General features: G+C 33.6%; 1 long non-coding RNA gene across 1 annotated transcript; it reads right to left on the minus strand.

The window, feature by feature from the left end:
- Positions 1–8,521: 8,521 nt before the first annotated feature.
- Positions 8,522–11,487, minus strand: LOC138349135 (uncharacterized). The gene is made up of 2 exons (XR_011221729.1): positions 9,675–11,487; positions 8,522–8,790 (listed from the first exon to the last, which is right to left on the minus strand). It is a non-coding gene; the product is annotated as an uncharacterized lncRNA (long non-coding RNA).
- Positions 11,488–27,336: the final 15,849 nt, after the last annotated feature.

The raw sequence follows: 27,336 nt of genomic DNA on the forward strand, positions 1-27,336 counted from the left end.
AAAAAGAATTATTCTAGACGTTATGGACAATAAGGTCAAACTATTAGAATATGTACATACTTCCCGAAAGATTGTCGATGACTACTTTTTAAAGAATTTTTATGCTTCATGTGTAATATTTTTCTGGATTTTTGAATCTTCTAATAAGATATTATCATTTGGTGTGATTTTTACTTTATTTAAATGTCAAAAGACCACAAATCGTTGAATGATAATGAAATTAATTGTATTATACCAAGTGTAAAATATATTGTATCATGTGTTGGGGTATAAACAATTAAATTATTTGATAAGTGATTATGTATCATATACGTTATAGTTCAACTATTTGTTGTATCCGATAGTAAAATATTATTATTTTTTATGATTTACATCAATATAACAAGATTCAACATGTTAAAGGATACTAAACATATTGAAACTTAATTGCTTTGTACCAATTATAACATACATAAAATTTGTATCATATATATAATAATTTTATGAATATTGTGTATTAGATAATTACATAGTATCACATGTTTGTGATTTACATCAGGCTACAACATGTTAATAGATACTAAATAAATTGAAAATTAGTTATTGTTTACCGAATATAGAATTCAAATATTTGGTATCTAATGGTTATTTGTATCAGCAGTATTGATGTATATCATACTTATAAGATACAATATAAGTTACTACATATTAAAATTATAACTGAAATGCGAAATTTGACAAAAACAGTCTTCAAATTAATAATTACTTAGAAATATTGTGTTGAAACAGGAATGTATCTTCAACTCAAGAAGACATAACAATTCTAAATTAATCAGTCCATCTCGACTGGAGTAGTGTAGCCACTCTTGGGCCTTGCAGGATTATCATTATCGCTAACGTATTCCGCCTTGTCCTTGTCCATATCATACTTCCATAATAGCGTTGTATATCTATTGTGATGATAGTCACTCCGAAAACTAGTAGATGAAATGTTGATTTCATCGCTTATGTATTCAATAAAAGCATCTACATACATTTCACATTCGCTGCAAACAAAAGTAGATACATTAAAAAAGTGAATTAAATGTGTAAGTAAAGAAATTATTTTACAATACTAACAAGCTATCACTTTGATGTTTCATAATATTTTGAGAATATTCCACCTCAAACGACTATTGTGGACCCAAGATTTACTAGTTTCTTTGTCTTTGGATGACTCCAATGGTGCCCAATCAGTTCTCTCCGGACCAAAAATTTGACTATCATAAAGATAGTTTGAAAGCATTACAGACAACCGTTTTATCTCATACAAATAACTTTTTGTTGATCCCATAGATGAGTCATACACTCGTATTAACCTTTTCTTTAAAAAACCACAGCTAACACCCAAAGAAAATCTTTATCACAATTACTCGAAATATAAACCTCATCTGCTAGATGTCATAGTAAAGAAGCAAGGATCAAAAATTCATTTATGATGTCTTTGATAGACCTTTCATAACTAGATACAGTAACACAACGATTAATATGTTTTTGTGTACTAAGAGTATCATCTGCAGGAGCACAATAATACCTCTTGTATACAATGTTGATATATGACTTGAACAAACAGTTGACCGTAGTGTATTGTACTGATCTATGCTTCTTAATTTTGACTTTTTGCGTAGATAGTAAAAATTTACATCTATGTGCTATAAAACAAAACAAAAAATAATATATAATCGGCACAATCTGAAACAAAAAAAATAAATTGAAGAAAAAGAAAAACTAATTAGTAATCTGATATTCATTTCAAATGACACATGTTAATTTGGTATCATATACATAATTGGAATGCTTAATGTACCTAATCAGTCAATCATTTCATTGGATGTGACATAATATAAAATCAATTCTTGTTAACAAAAAATGCAATAACAAAATCTATATGGTCAAATACCAAATAGAGCAGATTTGTCTCTATATTTATCCTCGTATGGTTTCCTATGAGAATGACTAAATTAAAAATGAAAATAATTTAAGGAGTTTCATCCACTCTAAGAACTCTTGCATCAAACCTGACGAGAGTTGACATTGTCATGTGACACTCTTCAAATGGAGTGTATGGGCGGATGTCATTGTTTTTTTTTCTTTGCCCTTATCACTTGATCCAAAAGAATTCACATAGGGAGACTATAAAACCTTTTAATCCATCCTGTTACGCTAAGCTAAAGTCTTTGTATTAATATTGGGTGCATGCTCCTTGTCTGGTAGCTCAGTGACCAGCTCGTTGTCAGATAGAAAATCATCACTTCCAATTAGCTGGAATGGAATGATTACACTCAGTGGTTTGCCATTAATTGGTTGGTTTGAAAGTCCATATGCAAGTATGTCATTCCCCAAGCCTACACCCTAGACATGAATGACACTGGAGAACCATTGTTGGCCCCAAGCGAACCATTGGCCTAGATCACTTACTCAACATAAGACTTAAAGCATTTCGAAAAGAATTCAAATGCTAACTAACTCAACTGTCTGAAACTAAAATTAAAATATTTTAAAAATAAACTTGGAACTTAGCCAAAATGACAACTAAAATCTAAACATGTCAATAACAAAATTATGACAAATGAAATAACATCTCACTGACTATCTATGAAACCTCTAATATCTGAGATGGATGTTGGATGAAATAACATCTCACTGACTATCTATGAAACCTCTAATAACTGAGATGGATGTTGGACAGACCCCACAACATCCTAATGAAAACTAGAAAGCAATGAAAATAGATCCTTTGAAAAGCAAGGAGGCTTACCAACCGACTCTGAACTGCTCACTGGATCAACGGTGCACTGGAATGACGATCCTAGTTACCTGCATCTGCATTATCATACTATGCAGGTCAACTAACATCAGTACATTGAATGTATGAGTATGCGAGTTGGAATGCTAAAACAAAATAGACTTGAAGGATATTTTCAAAGGAACACTTACAATGACTCTTCTCAACTAATGAATACTTAACTAAACTCATTTCATTATAAAAGCGATTTAACATAAGTGCAATATAAATGAAAGTTGTCTAAAACATGATTTTCAACTCTGTGTATGCTAGGATACAAATAACTCTAAGATGTATGTAAAATACAAAGTAACTTTATGTTAACTCATAATCATAATACCATAAAAAGATAAATCATGCTTCTTCTCAAATTCTACTTGTGTAATGCATGAATGAAGTCCCATACCCATTCACACTAAGCAGAACCCCTTGAAGAACCATGTGACTACTACTGTGGGAGTTTCTCTAACCAACAACCGTCACTTAAGAGCAATAGTGATGATACAACACTTTACCTCACGCTGTCGAGGCCATCCCATACATTGCCATGATATAAGAATCTAACTCACTAAGTAGATCCACTAGCTTAACTTATATGATCATCTAAAAAGTATGAACAGTTAATACACATGATGGCTACATGGTTTATGGAGACTTGACTTATTATGAACTCACATCCCCATATTGGTGCTCAATACTACTCCAAAAAATGTACTTAGCTCATGCTTTTAAAGAAACTTATTTCTGTGATTTAGATAATTGCTCAACTTCGCTCAAAGGTTATCTTCAGAATCTCAATTTTCCTGCTTGCTTCATTTAAAAGACATTATTTTTATTCTGAAAAGTAACTCGAAGGCTCTTTGAAAATCTCAGTTCCATTCTTATTTAAATGTGAAAACATTTCTTTTAAATTCTTTGAGGTTACATAGTCCCCATATACTTCTTTGAAGAAAGAACTTCAAACTTTACTATTTTTTGAACTGAAAACTTAAGTCTTAAAACAAGGTTACAACATTGTGAAAGACTTTTGAAAACTTGAAATGAACTTCTCTTACTTGGCTCTTGACTACTATTGACTTTGATCTTGAGTACTCTTGATTTGACTCTTATCTGATCTGGGTTTGACTCTTAACTGATCCTTGAATTCAAGGATTATGATTTGTATTTGGAAAGATCTCATGTTGTTTAAGAATGATTTTAGATAGCTAAACATGAGAAAAGACTGAAAATCAAGATTTGGAGGAGGGTCCGCGACGTAGAAGCATATTTAAATTTTGATTTCGAAAACGTCTTTTCAGGGAGAACACCTTGTGTTAGTTCCACGACGCGGAGCTAAAATTCCAATTCTAGGAACAGGTTGTGCGACGTGCTCCCATGTCCAAATTTCACTCATCGAAATTTTTTCTTCGTTTTTCTTCTCCAATTCACTCAAACTCATTTTTTTTAGATGCAGATATCCAACATATGTACCTAAGAACCTAACTCAAAAAAAACTCTATAATGTGACGTAACGAACTCATAAACTTCTCAATTCATCCCAATTCAAGAACAACATTTGAATTCAAAAATACATGCCTTAGAGAAATTCACAACCAAATTGCATGATCTTGGCAAAACTTGAGTGTTTTCCTTGCTTCTCCTTCTCTTTTCTCCTCTTCTTTCCTCTTCTCTAAAACACTAACATTTTTTTCCAAAAAGCATAAAACTGACCAAGTTTAGTTTAGACCCTTATTTAATGTACTTAAACAAATTTAATTAATTGGGTACTGAGAAACCCTTTAAATTTCTGGATTGGACATTTCCTTAATCCATCATCCCAACTTCCGAAGGGTATATCTCACTCATACGAACTCGAAATTGCGCGAATTTGGCATTTGCAACTACACCTAAATCATCTTGAGCTTGGAGTTATGATCATTTGAAGTTGACTAAAACTCAACTTTAGCTCACATAGAATTTTTCAGATTTCCTTATACTTTTCAAAAATAAAATTTTTGAGCTTTCAAACTTCATTCTAGTTCTTTCTAGTTGCGAGATGTTACAAAGTGCATCTATGACCGCTTCGATTTCAGAAGAAATGGAGGCCGATATGACAGAATCCTATATGATGTCAAGTAAATAATAAATTTTTTACAATTTACATAAATAAATTATGCAACATCAGAAAACTATTTGCATTTTTTGGTAAACAAATTATTACCATACCGAAGTATCAATAACTATTGAATTTGAAGCATATTTTTCAAAATCTTGTGGAATTGTATCGGCACCATCATCTTAATAAAGAGAATATAAAATACTATTTCCCAAAAATAATTAATGTATAGTGATTAAAACACTTTTACTTACAATTTTCTTATCATAAATAATCAGATTTACCGAAGGATCGTCAGAGTGTGTTGTGGGTAGAAGAGTCCAGTGGACTCCATTGCATGTTCCTCAATGGATGTATCATCCTTATGTATTTGTAGACTTTATTATAAGGAATAATAAATTAAAGTATCTAGTAATGACATAATATTAATGTCATGATACAAAACTTAAAGAGAAAATAGTAAAAAATCCCCCACCATATATGATCAGATTTTAAACTACACACTTATACTTCACGGGAGTCCTATTACCCCCCTGAACTATTTTAAAAGGAAATAAATTTCACCCTATAATTACATAACCACTCAATTATATTGTGGTTTAACACACACATGCCATGTAAGCGCCACCTAATAAATATAGTAAATTAATTATCTTTCTTCCTTTTTTTATTAATGCCACATTATAAACCATTCATTGTCATCAAGAACATCACCATTATCAAACCTACTTCTCATCCATTTACATTCTGTCAAGAGAAACGAAGATGAATTTTTTTTTCGACGAGTAAGAGTCTCTATGACCAGTATCTATATCTTATTATCCACAATTTCTCTCAAACTCCATTGCTACATATTTTACTCATGTTGGGGGCTTCTGAAGGGATATACAAAAGTATATATGGGCATGCCATAAATGCCAACTTAATTTTTTTTAATGTTCGTGAAAGTAGCAAATCAAATTAAAATAGTTGAAATTAATTCAACTGAAAAAATTTGTAAACCAATTAAATTTTTTATGCCTCATTTCGAAGATATCTAAATTTGTGATTAAATGAAGAATGTGAAATTAGAGCCAATTTTTTAGAGAAGAGCTTGTGAATGTGTTGGAAACTGAAAGTTTGTTTTTATTTGACATGAATTACGGCAAAAAAATATTTTTTTTAATTTTTTATTTTATTACTTCGATTTGGGAGTGATAACTAAATTTATTTAAAGGTTGTTTAATTTTACGTAAGAGAGACTTAATATGTAGAATTTCTGAAGATATTTGTAGAGATTTGTGATGAAAGATAAAATTAAGGCAAAAGAGAGAAGAAGTAGAAGAAGAAGTGTAGAGTGGCGTAAAAAAGAAGAAGAGGTGTGGGGTGAGGTGGAGTGAGGTGGGTTGAGATGGTGGAGATTATATTTAATTAGAAAGAGAGAGAAAGAAAAATAAAAATTTGAAATACAATAAAAGCAACCATCTCCTTTCACTCTCTCAAAGAGAGTGAAATACACTTTCTTAGCCAGCTAAAAATTAAGGGTAGATTTACGGGAAATTTTTTAAAATGTCAATATTTTAGTATTTAATAGGGTATAGTGTCAATAGTTTCAATATTTAGTGATAATGTCAAAAAATTACCTTATTATGTATATTAATTATATTTTATTTATTTGGTTAAATTAAAAAAATATAGAATTTATATAACAAACAGGAGCTATTTAGGTGAGAGAAAAAAATAAAAAAAGTAACAGATGCTTTAAAATCTCAACATTAGTTACAACATATTCAAAAACTGACGGATAAATCTGTCCATTATTCATGATGTTCATCATTACAAAAAAATTATGGCGAGTTTTAGGTTTTGTGAAATAAACTGGATAACAACTTTTTGAAAAATAAACGCGATAGAAAAGTCGAAATATACATACAGTCAGATATTTGTTGATTAATTAATCTTTATATGTTTGTAGTTGATTGTGATTTAACACGATTTTTTTTGTATAATTGTTAATGTATGTATTTTTGTTTTGAACTTTTATGTATTTTGACCAATGCAATTATCATTGTTTTTTCTGGGTTTGTTTACATTGTTTGGTTTACGAATTCAAATATACTGATTAATTGTAAAAATAAGACTATTCTGATTTGAATTTATTTTGTAACTTTTGTATAAAATATTGTATATCCAACAGAATACGTATGTGATGCATCACAATTTTAGACAACTAATCGTGTTCGATCATATATCCGAATTACTAGTGTAACTTTATTGTTTTCTATTCTTGATACAAATTAATGGTAACGTATGCATTTTTGTATATAGTATTGACTTTGTGTATTTGTTTTTTTATTTATTATGAAGCATATATGGGGAGCATTAGTTTTATAATTATGCATTCTGGACATTGGACTGAAGATAATTGCTACGTTGATTACACAACTGAGGCAATCATAATTAAAGAATATGCATTGTTTAAAGAATTAGTTGATGAAGTTGCTAAACAGATTGGGGTAGATTTGAGGTATAACAGGTTGAAGCTTAAGTATAACATAGAAGGTAGCATTGCACCTTTGGAGATACACAACGAGATGGGTATGAGAGTACATGTGTCATTGAAGAAAGAAGCTAGGGAATTTGCAAAGTACCCCATTTGTGTGACTGTATTTGTGAATGATCGTGATATAAATAGTAGAAATCTGTATGAAGAAGATATTGCCATGTGTAGTATAAATGGAGGAAGTACTAATGATAACCAAGCATTTGATCATCGTCTGAATTCTGTCCAGACAATGCTTGTTCATCAATAATATCATGTGGCTCAGATTGAATACCTGTCCAGACGGTGCTTGTTCATCAATATCATCATGTGGCTCAGATTGAACACCTTCATTTGATTTTTCAACACCTTCGGGTGGCAATCATAGAACAACAATTTTCCTCAGAGAAGGGACAATATTCTTCCATTTAATCAGAACACGAGTGTAAACAAAATAATTTACATGATAAAAGATATACATGAAATTGACACAATTACAAGGGTACAGTTTCGTTAGTTATCCACAATACCTCTCTATTACCATCATTGAATGTGTCTTTCATCAACAATTTGAATTGGGCTTTTGCTCCTATTATTTGCCAATTTAGAATACGGGGGATACGATCACTGATTTTCCATGTAAAACTGGTCTGAACCTTAACCATGCACTCGTATATCCATATTTGAAGGACAACAGGTATACCCCATATTCTATAATATTGACCTTCAGAAGTCAAAACCTTGTTGATACTCTGTAGCAACCACTCGAATTCTTTTCTACCTCAAGGATAATGCATATATCGACCAATTTCAACCAAATCAAAGTTAATTCTAGGAAATAAAAATATACACTTCCAAATTTATGGATACAAAGTACATCAAATCTATAAAATACAAAAATACATACTAACTATAAAAGAATCAAAATTCAATATACACTTCCAAATCTATGAATACAAAAAAACATTAAAACTATGAAATACAAAATACATACTAATCAAATGCATAATATGTTTCACATTGACATAACTTACACACACACAAAAAAAAATAGAATACAAAATACAACAAGTCTATGAAATACAAAAATATATACTAACTATAACAGAACAAAAATTACATATACACTTCCAGATCTATTTGGTAATAGTACAAACACATTGTAACATGTATTTATTTGAAACTTAAAAATCACTAAACAAAATCAACTATAAATGCAAGGCACAGAACATGCAACAAAATAAAATACCTCTTCTCCAACAATTTGGCATTCTTCAACTTCGTCATTAAGAATTTATGTGGAATTTTGCACACCGTCAGATTACTGCATTTTTCCCCATCGTCTATCCTTCGTAGATTTAGTAGCGGAACCTACATTGTTGTTTATTTCTTTAGTGAAAAAAAGATTAAATGATGGAAAATCAAAAGAGGATTAATTATTTGTCCAATACATCTAGTAACTCTCTTGAAATCGTCCATTGAAGAGAGAATTTTGAATTATCAAATCCTAAAATAGGATTTAAGAACAACAACAAATCAAAGTTTTTTTAAAAAACAGTAAAATCATTAAGCAAATAATAAAGAATATGATAAACATAATACCCAACTCAATGTAATCTTCAATACAATCTTGCAACGAAATTAAAGGGAAAAAATCAAAAATAAAAATATATTGAATATGAAATCTGGGGATATTTGATTTGATTTGGAACAAACTTAGAGAGAGAAATTGAAAAGAGCTTAATTAGAGGACTTTAAATTTATCCAATTACCAAAGTATAGGAGAGTGTGTAATCTGTGAGAGAGAAAGCATCCGTGTAAACAAGGAGAGAGAAAACGTGATTTATATCATAATATTTTTTTTATTTTTAAAATAATAACATTTTTGACATGTTTACTAATATTATTAAAGTATGGATGTTACCACTAAATAAGTTTTTTTTGAATAGTTAGCTAAATTTTCCTAGATTTACTTTCTTATAAAATAGTTCAAAACGTCATAGGACCCCGTGAAGCTTAAGTGTATAAATCCGATAATAGATTAAGGGGGCATTTGACCATTTTCTCAAAATTAAATAGAGTATCATATACATTATTAATGTATAAAGTACAATAAGTGATACACAAAAATAGTAACGTCTAATTCATAAATTAAAGTATCAATCATTAAACATGATATATTCTTAAAATATTTTAGGGATTGAAACAAATAATAATGCATGTGATACTAATGTAAGTATGAGATATGTACGTACCTTTGCAACATTTTCTTCGGAAACCTTTCATTTTCCAACCTCCACAGTAGGTACATCAACATTTGCAAAATTTATTTGCGTGGGTGAAATGATTTGTTGGTAGAAGTTATAAGAATTGGGTTGTGGAACAACATTATCTCTCTAGAAAATCATCCATCATGTGTGGCACCTTCAGTATCCTCAATGATTCAAAAAATCAGTATAACAGAAAATTGAGAAGGGAAGCAAAATACAGCAATTCAGAATGTTTTCTTCTTATTAACGTCTCAAGAGCTCCAATTATGTTGTCAACCTAAATTCAAATTAAATATATAAAATGAAGTTAATAATGAACAAACAAATGTTTAAATCATATGGTAGTTTACTTACATAACATTTCATGTAAATCTTTAGACCCTTAATTCCTGCACTATTCAAAGCTATTTTTCCAAAGAATGTATTATGAGGAACACCAGATACATCATAGACTTGTTGCGGTAGTGAATTTGGAGTTTGAAATGAATGAAATGATTGTTCATGTGATTGTGTGGATTTAGGCAAATTATATTTATATGGATGTACACTCTTTATCCTCTTGGCGTGCGGTAGACGCTGCACTAGAAATTCATGTTGAACTCCTTAAAAGTTGCTCTAGAGGTTTTGATGAGAAGTCATCAAAATCAGAAACCTCCTCCGATTGCACCTTCTCATTATTAACAATTGATGAATCTGATTGACTTGGAGGTACATGAATGTTATCTGGTAAATGAAGTGATTTTATTTCTTTGGGAGTGGGATGAATATTAGAACAATCATTCTATACAAATGAATAGTAAAACATCATGAGAAACAAAGTAATAATGTATAGCAAACTTAAAAAAAAAGTAAAAATGTTGTTATGTAGTTATTACCTCAGTAAAGATGGTTTTCATAACCATCTCAAATTTGGGCTTTGGAGCCACAACTTTCCAACTGCATATCCTTGGTATACTGTTTCTTTCTTTACATCTATCTCGTCATTATTACAGACGCACATTTATATATCCAGACATTAAGTGTGTATGGGAGTCCATTAAAATGATACATTTTTTTTATTCGGGTGTACTCGTTTTTAAATGATTTCATTAACTTTGTGAAGGCAAGTTATCCCCACAGGTACTGTTCATAGCTGCCATCTTCTACCATGAAGAAGTCCTTTATAGGAATGCTGCATCACCAAGTTGGGAATATACAAATCTATCGATAAAATACAAGATAGTCATCTGAAGGGTATCATCAATGTTGTCCCAACCATTTTGCATAAAAGGATCTACCAAATGTCCTTTATTTACATTAAAATTTAGATTAGGAGTATATCTTTGCACCATTTTACTGGTTTTGAATCTAAATAAGTAAAATCTATGATATTTTCTTTACATTTCAAACCAGTGATGATAGAAAACTCTTTGATACTAAATTGCAAGACATTTCCTTTGGCATGCCGAATTTGAATTTCTTTATCTAGATTGTCTTGTTCAATCTCTAACAGATATGATTACTTGGTAAGATAACCTTAATAGTTGTATTTGGGGATATTTAGGTATGGAACAAATATGATATCCTTGAATAATTTCATACCATGTTCCTTTTTTGACAAGACTAAATCTTCAATAAAATTGGAGTTGTAGGTAGGATCAAACTTTAGGGAGTGCTTTGGAATATGTTTAATTACATAAATCATATTCTGCAATTACATAAATAATGTTTATCAATAAAAAAAAGTACATGATACATGCATACCTACAGATAGAAATACTAAACTATTACAGAATTATAATGATGCTTCGCTTTATTTAATACTAAATAGCAAGAAGACATAAAAGATGCACAAATTCGATTATTCTTCATATACAATGATATAATTGAATTTGATACAAATATAAATTCTCATAACCATTATATGCTATTTAAGTATCATATGAGACATTACCCATGACTATGATGCACCATACCAAAACCAACCTACATGCCAAATTGTGAATTAAGAAACTATTTTAGACACAGTAATGTTCATTTTATTTGATACTAAATAGCAACAAGTCATCTATAGTAACACAACTAAATATGATACAAATATAAATTCTCATAACCTACTTATGTTGTTTAAGTATCATATGGGGAATTATTTAAGACTATGATGCACAATACCAAAACCAACCTACATGCTAAATTGTGAATTAAGCAACCATTTAGATACAATAATGTTCACTTTATTTGATACTAAATAACAGCAAAATATAAGAGGTACAATATTTAATTATTCTGTATATACGTATAACATATAAAATCTCATATCCATTTGCGTAATTCTGTGAGAATGATACATTATACAAAAAACAACCTACAAAGTAAATGTGATTTGAGTACTTAACTTACATACAATTCTCTTCACTTTTGATGCAATAACAATTAACAAAAAAATGGAAAAATTATTGTATATGGGAAAGAACTGCATATTTCAAACAATATACATAATAATAAAAAAAATTCTTTATCAGATCTAAAGAAAATAAATAAAAACAGGGGATACATATATGATAAAATATGCATACCATGGATATTGTTGGTTGATTAATGGGAGGGACAACCTTTCTATCCCTTTTCTTTGGGGTTTTCGCATCCTTTGATGTAGAAGATGCATGTACTTTCTTTTTCAATTTTCTCTTGATGGAACTTTGATTTATCATAATTGTCGGGCCATGCAACCTTTTAAATCTCAATTCTTCTTGATTAGGATCTTCTGAATAAAAAATTAGAGATCTTTTAGATGTTAGTTGCATGATGCAAGAACTGAAACGATGGATACACAATAATTAAAAAAATGGAAATCAGAATGGAGAAGATAAGAAAACCTTATTTGAACTCTGAATGCGGTTGAATTGTGATAGGATTCTTTTGAAATTCAAAATGATTTGAATTTGATAACTGAATTGGTAATTGGCGAGATTGAGGGCAAAAATTAGGGAATGGAAAAGGTCAGTTTTGGCTTCCAAATTGTAACACCTTATTTTTTCGCACTAAGACTCGAACCATTTTTCGTAATCAGTGAAATTTTGCAAGGAATTTAAAATTTCTTAAGCGTTAAGGTCACTAGCTGTAGCACCTTGAGTTCCAAAAAGAACTAAATCGGAACTAGCAAAATCTAAAATTTTGCAAGTTAAGCTAAGTGTGAGTTTTGGGTCAACTTCAAATACCTATAACTCCTAGATCAGGTTGATTTTGGTGTGCTACCAAATATTTTAGAAAATGACTTTGAATTATCTTTCCAATGCAACTGAGTTTGCTAAGTTTTAAGTTCAAATGAGTGAGATATGACTACGGAATGCAAGGAATCTCACCACTTACACTGGAGTGCTCAACTGGATCAAGGGTGCGTCGGATGTAGATCATCGTTACATGCGTCTGTATCATGATACGATGCAGGGAAACTGGCATCAATACATTAAATGTAGGAGTATCGGAGTTGGAGTTCTAAAATAACTTAAGCTAGAAAAGAGTAAGAAGGGGCACTTACCTTTGACACTGCTCAACTCTTGAATTATATGACTCAATAATATTGACTCATTTTGTTATAAAGAAATTTAAAACAAGTGAATATAAAGAAAATTTGTTTGGAACACGTTGTAAATTCTGATGTACACAGAGATACAATTAACTCTGACATATATGTAAAAATACAAATAAACTGATGTATATATGTAATAACATTTAACTTCTGTAGGAATTTCTCTAACCGACAACTATCACTTAAGGATACAGTATTGATACATTGATGTACCTCACACTGATAGCGCATCCTATACTCGGCCAAAGGTATAAGACCTAAACTGCCTAATAGATCCAATAGTCTACTCAGAAAAGGGTTCATCTAAGAAATATTACCCTTTTCTACCCATGGTGGCTAGATGGTTTATGGGGGCTCTGGGTTGTCTAAACTCTCCCACATATTGATATTCAATATTACTCCCAAAATATATTGGGTCTTATGTTTTAAAAACATAATGATTGTGTGATTTGAAATTAGTGAAAAAAATACTTAGCTCAAATACTATCTTGCAAATCTAGTTTTCCTGCTTGCTTTATTTAGAAAGTTATTTCTCTTTCCCTGAATACTAGCCCGAAGGCTTTTTGAATGTCTCAGTTTTCCCTTTTATTAAATGTGAAAACATTTTAATTTCTTTTGGGAATACTTAGTTCCCATATTTTTTTTTGAAGGAATACTTCACTTTACTCTGAACTTAACTCGAGCGTAAGTCTTTAAATGACAATTAAAACATTTTTAAAAGATTTATGAAACTTGAAATGAACTTCTCCTTCTTAACTTTAGTTCTTACTAAAACTGATCTTTATGTCTTAAAACAAGTTTAATGTATTTGCAAATGACTTCATGAAAGAATATTAAGAACTATCTAGACTTTGCTCTAACTTTTTCTTGAATTTTAAGTTATGGATTCAAGGGTGTAAATTCGTGTTTCTGGAATTTTTCTGTATGATTAGAAGTCATTTAGAGTAGTTAGAATCACTAGGAAGTGTTAAAATACTTTAGAAGGGCTTAATCAGACTTAATTCCAAAACAACTAGGTGAAAAACGTTGATTCGCGTGCATCCTGGGCATGCCGCGCCAGACCCATTGGTCTTGAGGCTCCATTTGTGCGCATTGCAGGAGTGCCACTGTAGACCCTCTGGCGCTGATAAGTGCGCCACTTCTGACCCTGCCTAAGTGACACTTGACTAATTTTTCATCTCGTTTTTCAATGCTAAACCTCTAAACCTCCATAGTTCTTTTCCCAATTTCATAGGATTAAAAGTACCTATAATAATCAATGGATCCAACTCAAAAAACAACCCTGAATTTCTAATCAAAACAACCATAGGCATTAAACAACTCAACCAATAAGAATTGAACAGTGTTCTCATTCAACAAATTCGAAAATCATGGGATTGAAACAAGCTTGGTGTGTGGCTGTACTGAAGTAACTCTAAAAGATCTCACATACCTTGATAGGGATCATCCTCGACGAAATCCACTACCAAATCTTGACGTTCTTGGTGTATTCTTGACTTTTATCCCTTTTTTTCTTTTTTCCTCTCTTCTCCAATCCCTAAGAGTGATTTTGATTTTCCAAAATTGAACTAAACTTTGTTTTAACCCCAATAAACCCATAAAATAAAATAGGAAATTAATTGGTTAAAAGACAAGTTTGCCCTTCCTTAAATCTGGATTTTGACTTTCCTTCTTAACATCCCGAATTCCGATAGGCATATATCCCACATACGATTTTAAAATTATGCACACTCGGCTGCGTTGGAAAGATATATTGAATGGATTACCAACTATATCAAGAAGAACCTCTAACAAGTACTGAGCTAGAAGTTTTAGCCGAGAGATAAAATTTTTGTCATGATTCATGAACTAATGTACTCTCTAATTTTTTTTGTTGAAAATTACCAATACTAGATTTCTTAACTTAGTCATTTTTTCCATATTTTTTCCTCTTTCTTTCGAAAAATGAATATTTTTTATTTTTTTTAGCTAATTCAAATTTGTGAGATGTTACAATATCTTCCCTTTGGGAACATTCATCCTCGGATGAGATTTCTTTCACTAAATTAAGAATATTAACATCAAGTTCAACACTCAACAAACAACATCAAGTAACCACATGCTTACTCATAGTTTATAAACAACTAAGAAGAGAATTAGTACCTTGATATGAATTCTCTCCGGATTCAAAGAGATGTTGATATATCCTTTTCATATCTTCTTCAACTTACCAAGTAGCCTCTTCAAAAAATTGGTTCATACAAAGGACTTTTGCTGATGCAACCTCCTTTGTTAACAACTTGTGAACGTGGCGATGTAAAATCTGAATCGGAATCTCTTCATAGGATAAGCTATCATGGATCCCAACATTTTAAGGCGGTACAACCAATGAAAGATCTCACATGCACTTTTTCAAGATAGATATATGAAATACTGGATAGACACTGCTAACTCTTGTGGCAGCTCTAACTCATAAGCTACATTGACAATCCTTTTGTCTATGCGACAAGGTCCAATATACCGAGGAAGAAGTTTCCCCTTCTTACCAAACGTCATAAAAACCTTCATGGGTAAACCTTCAAGTATATCCAATCATCCACTTCAAACTCTAACGGCAATCTACTAACATCCGTGTAGGATTTTTGATGACTCTGTTCCGTTTTCAATCTCTTTTGAATCACCTTCACCTTCTACATAGCTTGGTGAACTAGATCTGGTCCTATCATCCTTGCTTCCCAAACTTCGAACCACCTAATATGATATTTGGATCTTCTACTATAAAGGGTCTCATATGGAGCCTTCTAGATGCTAGATAATAATTATTGTTATAAGCGAATTCAATGAGACGTAGGTGATCATCCCAATTCACCTTGAAACCAATCATGCAATACCTCAACATATATTCTTATGTCTGGATAGTACACTCCTCTTTTCCATCCACTCGCGGATAAAAAAATAGGGCTTAAATTCACATTTGAGCTTTTAATTTTCTTGAAAGATTTCAGGAACCGTGTAGTAAAATGTGCACCTCTATCTAGGATGATCGAAACTTTGATTCCATGAAGTCTCACTACTTTGTGAATATATAAGTCTGCATAATCCTCTACTGAATGAGTGGTTTTTACCGGCAAGAACTGTGTTGATTTTGTCATTCTTCAACAATTACCAAATTGAATCATGCTTCCTGTGAGACCTTGGTAACCCTGTGATGAAGTGTATATTAATAATCTCCCACTTCCTTTCCGGAATTTCTATATTTTGAGCCAACCTCTAGGCCTTTGGTTCTCTACTTTAACTTGTTAGCAATTCAGGCACTTGGAAACAAATTTGGCAATGCCCTTTTTTATATCATTCCACCAATATATCTCTCTCAAATCACGGTATATCTTTGTGGAACCTGGATGAATTAAATATCTAGAGCTATGACCTTCTTCCATGATCCTTTCTTAACATCCATCTACCATAGGTACCCATAATCTACCTTGATATCTTAACGTACTATCTCCCCCCTTGTTCAAAAATTAGTATCTTTGCTTATGAACATTTTCCTTCAATGCAAGTAAAATAGAATCTTGGTTTTTCTTCTCTTTCATTTCTGATAGTAATGATGATTCATCCCCATTTGTCACCACTATTCCTCCTTCTGTGGAATCCATGAGTCGGACTCCTAGGCGTGCAAGTCACTGCACTTATTTGGAAGTTCCTTCTTCTCTACCTCAAGATGGGCGGTACTATCCATAGACAACCTGATTAAGTCTTCAAGAACAATATTAACCTTACCTGGGTGGTAAAGAATTCTCATGTCATAATCTTTGAGCAATTCTAACCACCTCATTTGTCTGAGATTAATCACTCTCATAGTGAACATATATTATAGGATCTTGTGATCAGTGAAGAAATCCACATAAATACCATACATATAGTGATACCATATCTGCAAAGTGAATACTACATCAGCCAACTCTAAGTCATGGGTTGGATAATTCTTCTCATGAACCCTTAAGTGTCTGGAGACATAAGTTATAACCTTGTCATTCTGCATTAACACACAACCCAAACAAACTCTATATGAATCACACTACACCACAAAACCTTGACTAATTTTTGGTAAGGTCAAGAGTGGGGTAGTAGTCAACCTCTTTTTTAACTCCTGAAAGAATTTTCTCACAAACATCTGACTATTGAAACTTAACTGTTTTCTTAGTCAACTTGTTCAAATGAGACGAGATAGATGAAAATCCCTCAACAAATCTTTTATAGTAGTTAGCCATACCTAAAAAACTCCTTATATCAGTTGGAGAAGTAGGTCTAGGCCCAACTCTAAACTATTTCTATCTTTTGGGAATAAACTCTTATCTCATCACCAGAAACTATGTGGCTCGAGAATGCCATAGATTTAAGCCAAAACTCACATTTTAAGAACTTAGATTATAAATCCTCATCTTTTAAAGTCTGAAGGACTATTCTGAGATGACTAGGATGATCTTCTTCATACCTTTAATAGATTAGTATGACATCAATTAAGACGATGACAAACATATATAAATAAGGTTTGAAGACTCTATTCACACGATTCATGAATGTTGCAGGCACATTTTTCAACCCAAACTACTTGACTCAAAACTCAAAAAGTTGTCTTTGGAATGTTACATTGTCTAACTTTCAACTAGTGGTATCCTGATCTAAGGTCAATCTTGGAAAAACAAGAAGCACCCGGAAGCTGATCAAAAAGTTCATCTATCTTTGGAAGAGGATACTTATTCTTGATGGTAACTTTGTTCAATGATGATAATCTATACATATACTAAGGGAACAATCCTTTTTCCTAACAAACAAGACTGGAGTGACCCAATGTGAGACACTTGGTCGAATGAATCCCCTATCTTACAGATCTTTCAACTGTTCTTTCAGCTCTTTTAACTCTGGTGGTGTCATTCTATAGGGAGGAATAGAGAAATAATGAGTATTTTCAAGAAGATCTACACCAAAGTTTATTTCTCTCTCTTAGGAGGGACTCCAGGAAGATCATTTGTAAAGACTTATCTGAACTCTTTCATTAATGGAACTAACTGAATAGGAGGTATCTCAACACTAGAGTCATTAACTCAAACTAAGTGATAGACACTCCTCATAGAAACTAACTTCCTCTACTTAAATTACAAATAAAACGACCTTAACACACTGCATAAGTGCTTTTCCACTCTAACACTGACTCATTTTGAAATTGAAACTTGACTACTCGAGTTCTACAATCAACTTAGGCATAAAAGGCATGACGTCTATCCACACAAGGATAACATCAAAGTCTACCATGTCCACCTTAACTAAATCGTCCATGGTACTCTTGTGATTGATGGAAATGAGACAATCATGATAGACTCTTTCTGCTAGAATAGATTCATCAAGCAGTGTGGAGACACTAAATGGTTAACTAAGGCTCTCAGGAATAATATCAAAGTTGATATCAATATATGGAGTCACAAAAGATAAATTCGCTCCTTGGTCTATCAATGCATAAATAATAATTCTAATACATTAATCATTCAAGTGACAACATCTGGAGTCTCTTGCTCTTGGCGATTGTTGAGAGCACACAAGCGATATGTTCCTCCACCAATTCCAAAAATAGCTCTTCTAGGTGTAGGTGACTGGCTCTATTTCCCCCACTACAGTTTCCCTTCTTATTCTTTGGACACTCTCCCATGAAATGCTCGGTTTGACAATACTTAAAGCAATCAATGGAGCCCTCAGGACAAACTTAAGAGTGGTTTCTACCAAATTTGGCGTATGCAAGAGGATAAATACCCCCTTGCACCTTACTATCCTGTGAATAAGCAGGTTTATCTCTAGAATTCTGGCCATAGTACTCACCCTTTTTCTTGGGTGTAGGTGCACTGGCACATGATGGGGCAGGACGCTTGTGTTTCTATTGGAAGGATTACATGTTGGCATTACTCTTCTGCTTCCCCGACTCATTCCCTGTCTTAGCTCTCTTGTTTCTATACTCTTCTTTGACCCTCACTTTCTCCTCTTCAACCTGCTTGACATAAATCGTCAATCTTTATATGTCCATGTCGCCTATCATCATTGCAGCTCTACTCTCTTTGCTTGGGTTGTGCAAGCCAGCGACAAACAAGCTCATCCTGCTCCTCATGTCCTTAACTATTTTAGGAGCATAACGGGGATGTTGGGTGAACTTACTGTTGACATTCAATTTTGATTGACCTTTCACCATTTTTAGAAATGCTATTCAATTAAATACATATTTTAAAATTTATTTTAGAATTTATAATTTTAATCGATTTTGCATAGGAAAGTTGTATATTTTAGTATGTCTACTTTATAAAATTATTGTAAATATTATTAAAATATTTTAAACTTATTAATAAATTTCGAAATATTTATTTTAGTCAAACTTTTTAAAATTTCAGTGATTACTTGTACAAAAAATATTATAACATTTGTAGTATTTGAATTGAATATCATTTCTTTAAATTTCCTCAAAATAATGTATATCTTTGTCCATTTTATTCCAATTTATTTCAATCCTAGTCATCTCAATTCCAATTTAATTTCAATCATAACCACCCTTTTATTTCAAATCTAGCGATTTCGTATTTCAATTTTGGCCATCTCAATTTCAATTCTATATAATTTCAGCTTTAATGTCGTCCGTCCATTTAATACATTAAGTCCTAGATGAATCCTACTCCTTCATCTCTTATTAAATCAACGATTGAGATCAACTTCCTCATCTCTTTCTTTTAATACCAAAAGACCCCAAACCCTAATTCATTCTTAATTTCTCTTCCCCTCTCAACAGATAAGCCGTCGCTCCACTCTCCTCATCTTTCTTCTCTCCCCTGTCTTCCATCACTCCTCCTTTTCTCTGCCTCTCTCCACCAGCAGCAGCAGCGAGGCTGCTTCTCGTCCTCTCCTCTCCAACGCTGCTCCTATTGGGCAGCAGCTCTAAGCGAGCTCCACTGCACAAGCCAACCAACAGCAACCGGTGAAAGCTTCCAGCGGCTGCAACGACCGGAAGCAGAAGCAGTGGCTAGAGCCGTCCCACCTATCCTCTTCTCGTGAGAACCACCACCAGCCAGGCGAGGCAGACATTAGCTCGAGCAACAACCAACAGCAGGTGGTGGCGGAGCAGAGTAGCCTCAGAAGCAAAAAATGGTTTTCAAAGGAAACAATCAGCAGCTCCGACTAGTGAACAAGAGGCATCTTTCGATGAAATTTAGGGGGTTTAACACTTATTTTAATTCCTGCCTATTTTGAGGTATCATTCGGATAATCATAGATCTGTTCAGGTCTGTTCGGGTATGATTTTCTAAACATTTTTCTTATTGTGTCATATGTTATATTTGTCTGCTCATGTTCTTTAGAATTTTCTTAGGGTTGCTGATTATTGAATATATTGAAGTACTATGGCCTTATTCTTTTCTTAGATAAAAATAACATGTGTAAGATGTGATTTCCTATTTAAGCTCTTGTCCACCTCTGCTATTGTGATCTCTTTTAGTTTGTGCAGTTTATTAAAGTATGCTTGTTTCAGTGATTTTTGTCCTTTAACTAATGGTTTGCAGATTCTCTGCATTTATAATAATTAAATTCTTCGTGTATGAACTCCTTTGACTAATTTCCATATGTTAAAATCATAAATGAAGCTGTAATCATATTTATTGACTTCTCTTGGTTGCTCAGATTTCACTTTTAGTCAAAATTTCTATTTTTTATTTTGAACTCACCGTATTGGATGCCATAATACTAGTTATTACCGTTTTCTCTATTCCTTTTAATGTGATTGTGGAACTTGAGGGATGCGTAACACCTTCCCCTCGAGGTAATTTGAACTCTTACCCTGATATCTGGTTCATTGACCTTGGTTATACTTAGTTAGGTCGTGCACAAAGCCCGCATTGCAAACAAATGGGGCGCGACATAAAGTCGACTTCGCTGGGGATATTACATTCTTACGATTACTTGTTTTATGCTTATTTATGTGGGGTTCGGTTTATTTGATTATTTCATTATTTGTTAGGTGATTTCCATGTTTACTTATTGTTTTGTTGCCTTATTTATTGTCTTTTTTCTATGTTCCTCCCCTTTCCCTCTACCTTATTTATTTATTACCATTTTTCACCCTTTTCCATTCCCCTATTTGTTTACTTACATGTATAATCACATACCCTCTTTCCTAATTTGCATGATTTTTAATATATTTTTATTTCACTTTCCTTTACTTATGCTTACTTATTTATTTATCGCTTTTATAAGTTGCCTATATATTATTGTTTTTAACCTAAATGATAAATATTTCCTGCTTTGATAACTGACATTCCACTCATACTTCCCTAAATTGGGACCCTTTTCCTTTTTTTATTTTATTGCATATCTCACAAATACTCCAATTCACTTCAAACACCCTTTCTTAGTGAGATGGATGAGGTATGGATAATGTACATAGTTTTACTACCGTGGAACCATGTTTCTTCTCGCATATAATCCCTTTCAATTCTATGTCATGACAATTATTAGAAATCTTTATTAAGTTATACATGTTGCATAAGACCTAGGTGGTTTGACCCGTTGTGTCAATCCACATAATTAGTAGTTACTCTGTCGTCTAAATGGCCCCAACACCCTTTAGAAAAATTGCATACTTATGTTTCAATGTGATCATAATAATCAAATCAAGCCCACTTTGCAAAATTGGAGTTCAGAAATTGTTTACTGTTATGTTTGCCGAGTCATGGATGATATCAACTCCCCCAAACCCTCAAATGGTCACAGAGGTGAATCACAGACTTAGAAGTTGGTGCTTGGATACAAAGAGAGATCGGGAGAAGGAGATTCGTCAATTGTTAAGCGGTCTCACATTTCTTATCTTTTTCTTACCAAACCCTTATCTGACTAGGGTCCTTTTAGAATTTAGGGACCCTGTGAGGATGATTTTCAAATTTACAGATTGTGACTTGACACAGACAATTGAAGAAATTAGTGATTTCATCGACTTGTCATACCATGAGTGTGAAATGATGGTACCATATAATCCATCATCAAGGGAATTTCTAAAAAGCATTGGGATGAAGTCTAATCCAATCTTTACTTCTTTTGACCTTGGGTGGACACATTTAGACTTTCTGTACTCACCATGTAACCGAGATAATAGCTACTACAATTTTAGCGATGAATTTGAGTGCTCCATTGAAGAATGTAAAAAATATCGCTTAGATTCATTTGCCATTGCATTATTAGAATACTTTTTTCCCCTAAAACAAGGGGGAAAATCGACACATGTTTAAGGTATGTGGTTTGAGACTTAGCTCAAAGAGGGGGATAGCCTATGAAAACCATAGTGCCCATGGTCCTGGCGGAGATAATGAGGAGTCTGTCAGCATGTGTCGATGGTAGAATGTTCTTCGAAGGATGCAACCTTCTACTTTAACCGTGAGTTGTCGAACACTTCCACAGAAGATACGACGTGGTAGACATATTTCTTGGTCAAGGAAACAAGATTGATAACCATTCAAGAAGAATGGTACTTTTCACCGCACCTGATGGATTTGTGGACTGACAGATATTTTTTTATAGAGCTTGTGAGCCACCGAATCCAGTGGAAGCTTTATTGATTATCCATGCCTAATGCCATAGTAAGAGGGGACGACCGATACTTCATTGAGATTATTAGATTTAAGGGTGTTCAACCATATGTGCCACTTCGAGTACTTTGACAATTTGGGCAAACACAAGTCATACCACTCCGATCTGACATGGAGCAGTTTAAGTATGAGTTTGGAATAGATAAACCACAATTCTACAACATACTGCGACGATGGAAACGTGTCTTGACCATTCTTATGGGTACACAATAGGCTTTATGTACACACTATATGACATAAGGATCCTGATAGCACTGAAGACCCTATATTAAGTGGGGAAGGACACCATGGGATCACCGGTGAAAGGTAAAAGATATGGGCATGCAGTGTGTTTAACAGCAGACCAAGGTTGATTTGTAGACCGAGGTTTACCACACGCGATCAAAGGGTTCTCTTCCTTCTCTCTTAATTGTGAATTGCAAAAGAAAGATGAAAGTGACTAATGACAAGGTTATATGCAAGACTGTTGAAAAAGTGTATTTCAGACGAGTTGGTACCAAGCCTTGAGCAAAAAATAAAGAAGTTAGAAGAAAAGGTGTTTGATATGCTCAAGTGGGAAAAATTGTTACTCTTCGCCAATCCTATTTTGTAGACAAACATGGATATGTGGTGTTTCAAAAGTCAAGCCATTCTCCAAAATAATCATCCAACTCACCCTAATTCTCATCCTCCTCCAAGTTACCCTACTTCTTAATATCAACGAAGTTTCATTCAAATGCCTCCAAAGAACACCCACTTTCCAAATTATTGGTATCATCCCCAACATCATGCTCTTAGATCTCAACATCTTACTCCACTCCCTCATAATTCTAACATGCAAGCTTCTCGATATGAAACACCTTTGCTCCATGTTCCTTGGCATCATGCGTCTCTCATACAATTTCCAATCCTTCCATACCAAATGTCCCCGTACCAAAGGCATCCTATGCCATATAAAAAACCAACATATCCTGTCCAGAATACCAAAGTCGTCACTCAACTACATATTCGTAAAAACCTCTTCAAGGTTGAGAAGAAACATGGAAAAATTTATACTCCTTTGACTAAGCCTATAGGACAACTCTATGAGAAATTGATGATGGTCAGAAACATCATTCTTATCAATGAAATATGGATGAATACACGTGCATGGTGGATTTAACCCTCTAAGATTTGTGATTATCATTTAGGAATGAAAGGACATACCATAGAAGAATGTTGCGATCTAAGAGACAAGATTCAACAATTGATTGATACTAAGGTCATACGCTTGGAAGACTTTACATCAAAGAAAGTTCAAATTTGAACGTGATAAAGTTTAATCAAACCTATTTACAATAAGGCTTGCGCTGTTTTAGTTCAAATTTTCTACAACAAGATACCCATGTTAACATATCGGCAACAAAAGTTGGGCAAAATCTATCATTCAGATGTTGCTCAAGAAGGTTCTTTTAATGTCTCACTTACGCTCTTTGTATTTTGGAACTACGTCAAACCATATTCCCGTTAAAAAGAGTATACATAGGCGCTCCTATAGGGGTTCGGTCTTATGATAATAAAAATTTTCATTTTCCCTTTTATTGGTAACTACGGAAGAATTTTCAAGAGGATCTCAAAAATTTCCATCAAAGATTTCTCCTTGCACATCTTGATACTGGGCAGAATTTTTGAGATGAACTCAAAAATTCCATCAAAAGCATTTCTTCTCAACCATACTATCTCCACCATCCCTAGGAGTAACATCAATATTTTGAGGAGGAACATAGGCCCATTCCTATCATTTCTGTTATCGCAGTTACCCCTGTTGAAGTTCTTGTCACGGTTATAGTTTCCATCTCGGACATAATGATCCTCACGGTTATAGTTAACATAGTTCGGACCATGGTTCCCTTGACCTTGGCGCCAATTTCTCCTGATTAGAGCCTTGGTTACTTGGTCGGAAACCCCCCGTCTGCTCATTTACCGCATAGGAATCCTCCGCATAATAACATTCATCATTAGGTGGTGGTGGTTTAGACAAGTAGTTAACTCCATTTATCTTTTCTGCACCCCCAGTGATATGGTTTAGTACCAACCCAAGATCAGCTCTCATCTGAGCCATTTCTTCACGAATCTCATCTGTGGCTGGGTTGTGAGTGAACTGCACTGCGAAAGTATTTCTCCTGGTATCTGACTTCCTACTACTCCAAGTTTTATTGTTCCGGGAGATTTTCTCTAATTTTTCAGCAATCTCAGCATAAGGACACTCCCATAAGATCCTCCTGCTATAATGTCCAACACCGCTTTATTATTATCACCCTATCCCCGATAGAAGTATTGCTTAAGTGTCTCATCATCTATACGGTGATTTGGGACACTTCTAAAGAACGAGGTGAATCTATCCTAAGAACTACTAACTGACTCTCCTGGTAGTGCCACAAAGTTGTTCACTCTGTCTTTGTGGTTTAGTTTCTTGGAGACCGGGTAGTAGCGTGCTAAGAAAACATCCCTTAGTTGGTTCTAAGTGAAAATTGAGTTGTACGGGAGCTCAGTGAACCATATAGCAACCTCTCCCATCAGTGAGAGAGGAAACACTCTTAGCCCTATTATATCCAAGTCCAAGTCAGGCCTCCCTTTACAGCTTTTACACACTGCCCTAACCTTAGCTATATGGGCATGTGCATCCTCAGACAGTAGCCCTGAAAACAATTCTCTGGCAGTGAGCATTTGCATCAGGCTACTAGTTACCACAAAGGTGTGGCCTGGTGGTAGAGGGGGAAAGACAAGTGGCCCATCGGAGTCTGCTATATTGTCATAGCCTCTGTAGTATTCTTGGGGCCGTGGAGCGTGATTTTATCCCCTCTGTTGGTGTTCACCTGGAGCATCGGTTAACAACTAACCATGAACGTCAATCGGAGCTGGGATGTTCTGGTTTGGATCATCATCATTGAATCCCAAGTTTTGATTCATGTTGCGTAGTGTACGCTCTAATTCGTGATGGTAGGGAAACAATGTTTCTCTTCCTCTCCTTGTATTTGGTATACAAGGAAGATGGTTCTTCAAGAATAAAAAACAATAAAACAAAGTAAAATCAAGAAAATTTCAACTAAACTATAGTAATAAGCTTAAGTTAATCTAAAAGCTACTTTCCCCGGCAACGGCGCCAAAATTTGATACGCTCAAACTTACTTCTCAAATAAGAAGTAAAGCGGTCATGTCAAGTAAATAACCCAACTAATTAGGTTGGGATCGTTCCCCGAGGAAAATAGTTTAGACTTAACTTCAATCTATTTTTACTATTGTTCAGTCAATTACTTCCTTGGAAAGCAAAAATGATCAAAAGGGGGGTTTTCTATTTTTAAATAATCGAAAATAACTAGCGAAATTAAAGGAGACAACTAAAAGCTTCGAATGTTGGAGTTTAATCAATTAATAAAAGTAACAAGGGTTTACGTGTTCCCCACAGGTTCATAACTTGATAGTTCTAGCTATAACAATTCTTTCCTAGTATCATGCATGCAAAGTGATAAGTTATGTATTTCTAAATCCTTGGTCTGGCATCTATAAAATTTCACTCCGCACCTTGGTCTAGCTAGATGTGTTGCTACACTAACCCTTATCTTTACCTCATATTAAGCATCGTATTCGTTATTTGACTAAGTTATTACCTCGTACCAATCAATACTAGCCTATTAGATAGTATACCCTAAATTTATGTTGATAAGGCGAATTCTAACGTTGGCCATCCATTAAAAAGACTTCTAAGCGAAAGAATTATCAATACATGCATGACACTATTCTAGAATTGTTATTTTAGTTAGGTTTTACCTCATTATTCGCCCATGGTTCCCACAACCCTAGTTATGGAGTTTAGTTACCAATAGTCATAATCACAATGTTCACATATATGGTATAAGAATTCATGTACTTACTTCAATGAGAAAGAGTAAAATCAGAAGATTCGCTTCATTAATCAACAAAAATCACCAACGATCAATTACAAGAGTCTCAAAATATTCAAGAGTCTCACAAAGGGTCCAAAAAATAATCAAGAGTCTAACCAAATAATCCAGAGTCTAACGATAATCAAGGGTCTAACCTCAAAAATGAGGTTTTTCGAACTATTTATAAAAAATAAAAACCTAATTAAATAAGGACTCTATTTGCTGGAAATCTGTCAAAATGCGGCTGGGTCGACGGACCTAGCGACGGATCGTCATGGTCACGACGGACCGTTATGGAATCCGTCGTCCCATACTTGTGCAATTTCTTTTGCTTCTCTCTTCATTACCCTCGACGGCAGGTATGACGGATCGTCATAGGCACAACGGTCCATCGAGGGTCTCCGTTCCAACACCCTTGAACTCTTAGAATTTGGGTACATGGAATACTTATCTGATATTCATGACAAATCAGCAGGACGGACCGTCATGGCTACGACGGTCCATCACGCAGTCCGTAACCCCACACTTGGTCA

Source organism: Solanum lycopersicum, chromosome 6 (genome assembly GCF_036512215.1).
Source record: "Solanum lycopersicum chromosome 6, SLM_r2.1".
Classification (NCBI taxonomy): Eukaryota; Viridiplantae; Streptophyta; class Magnoliopsida; order Solanales; family Solanaceae; genus Solanum; species Solanum lycopersicum.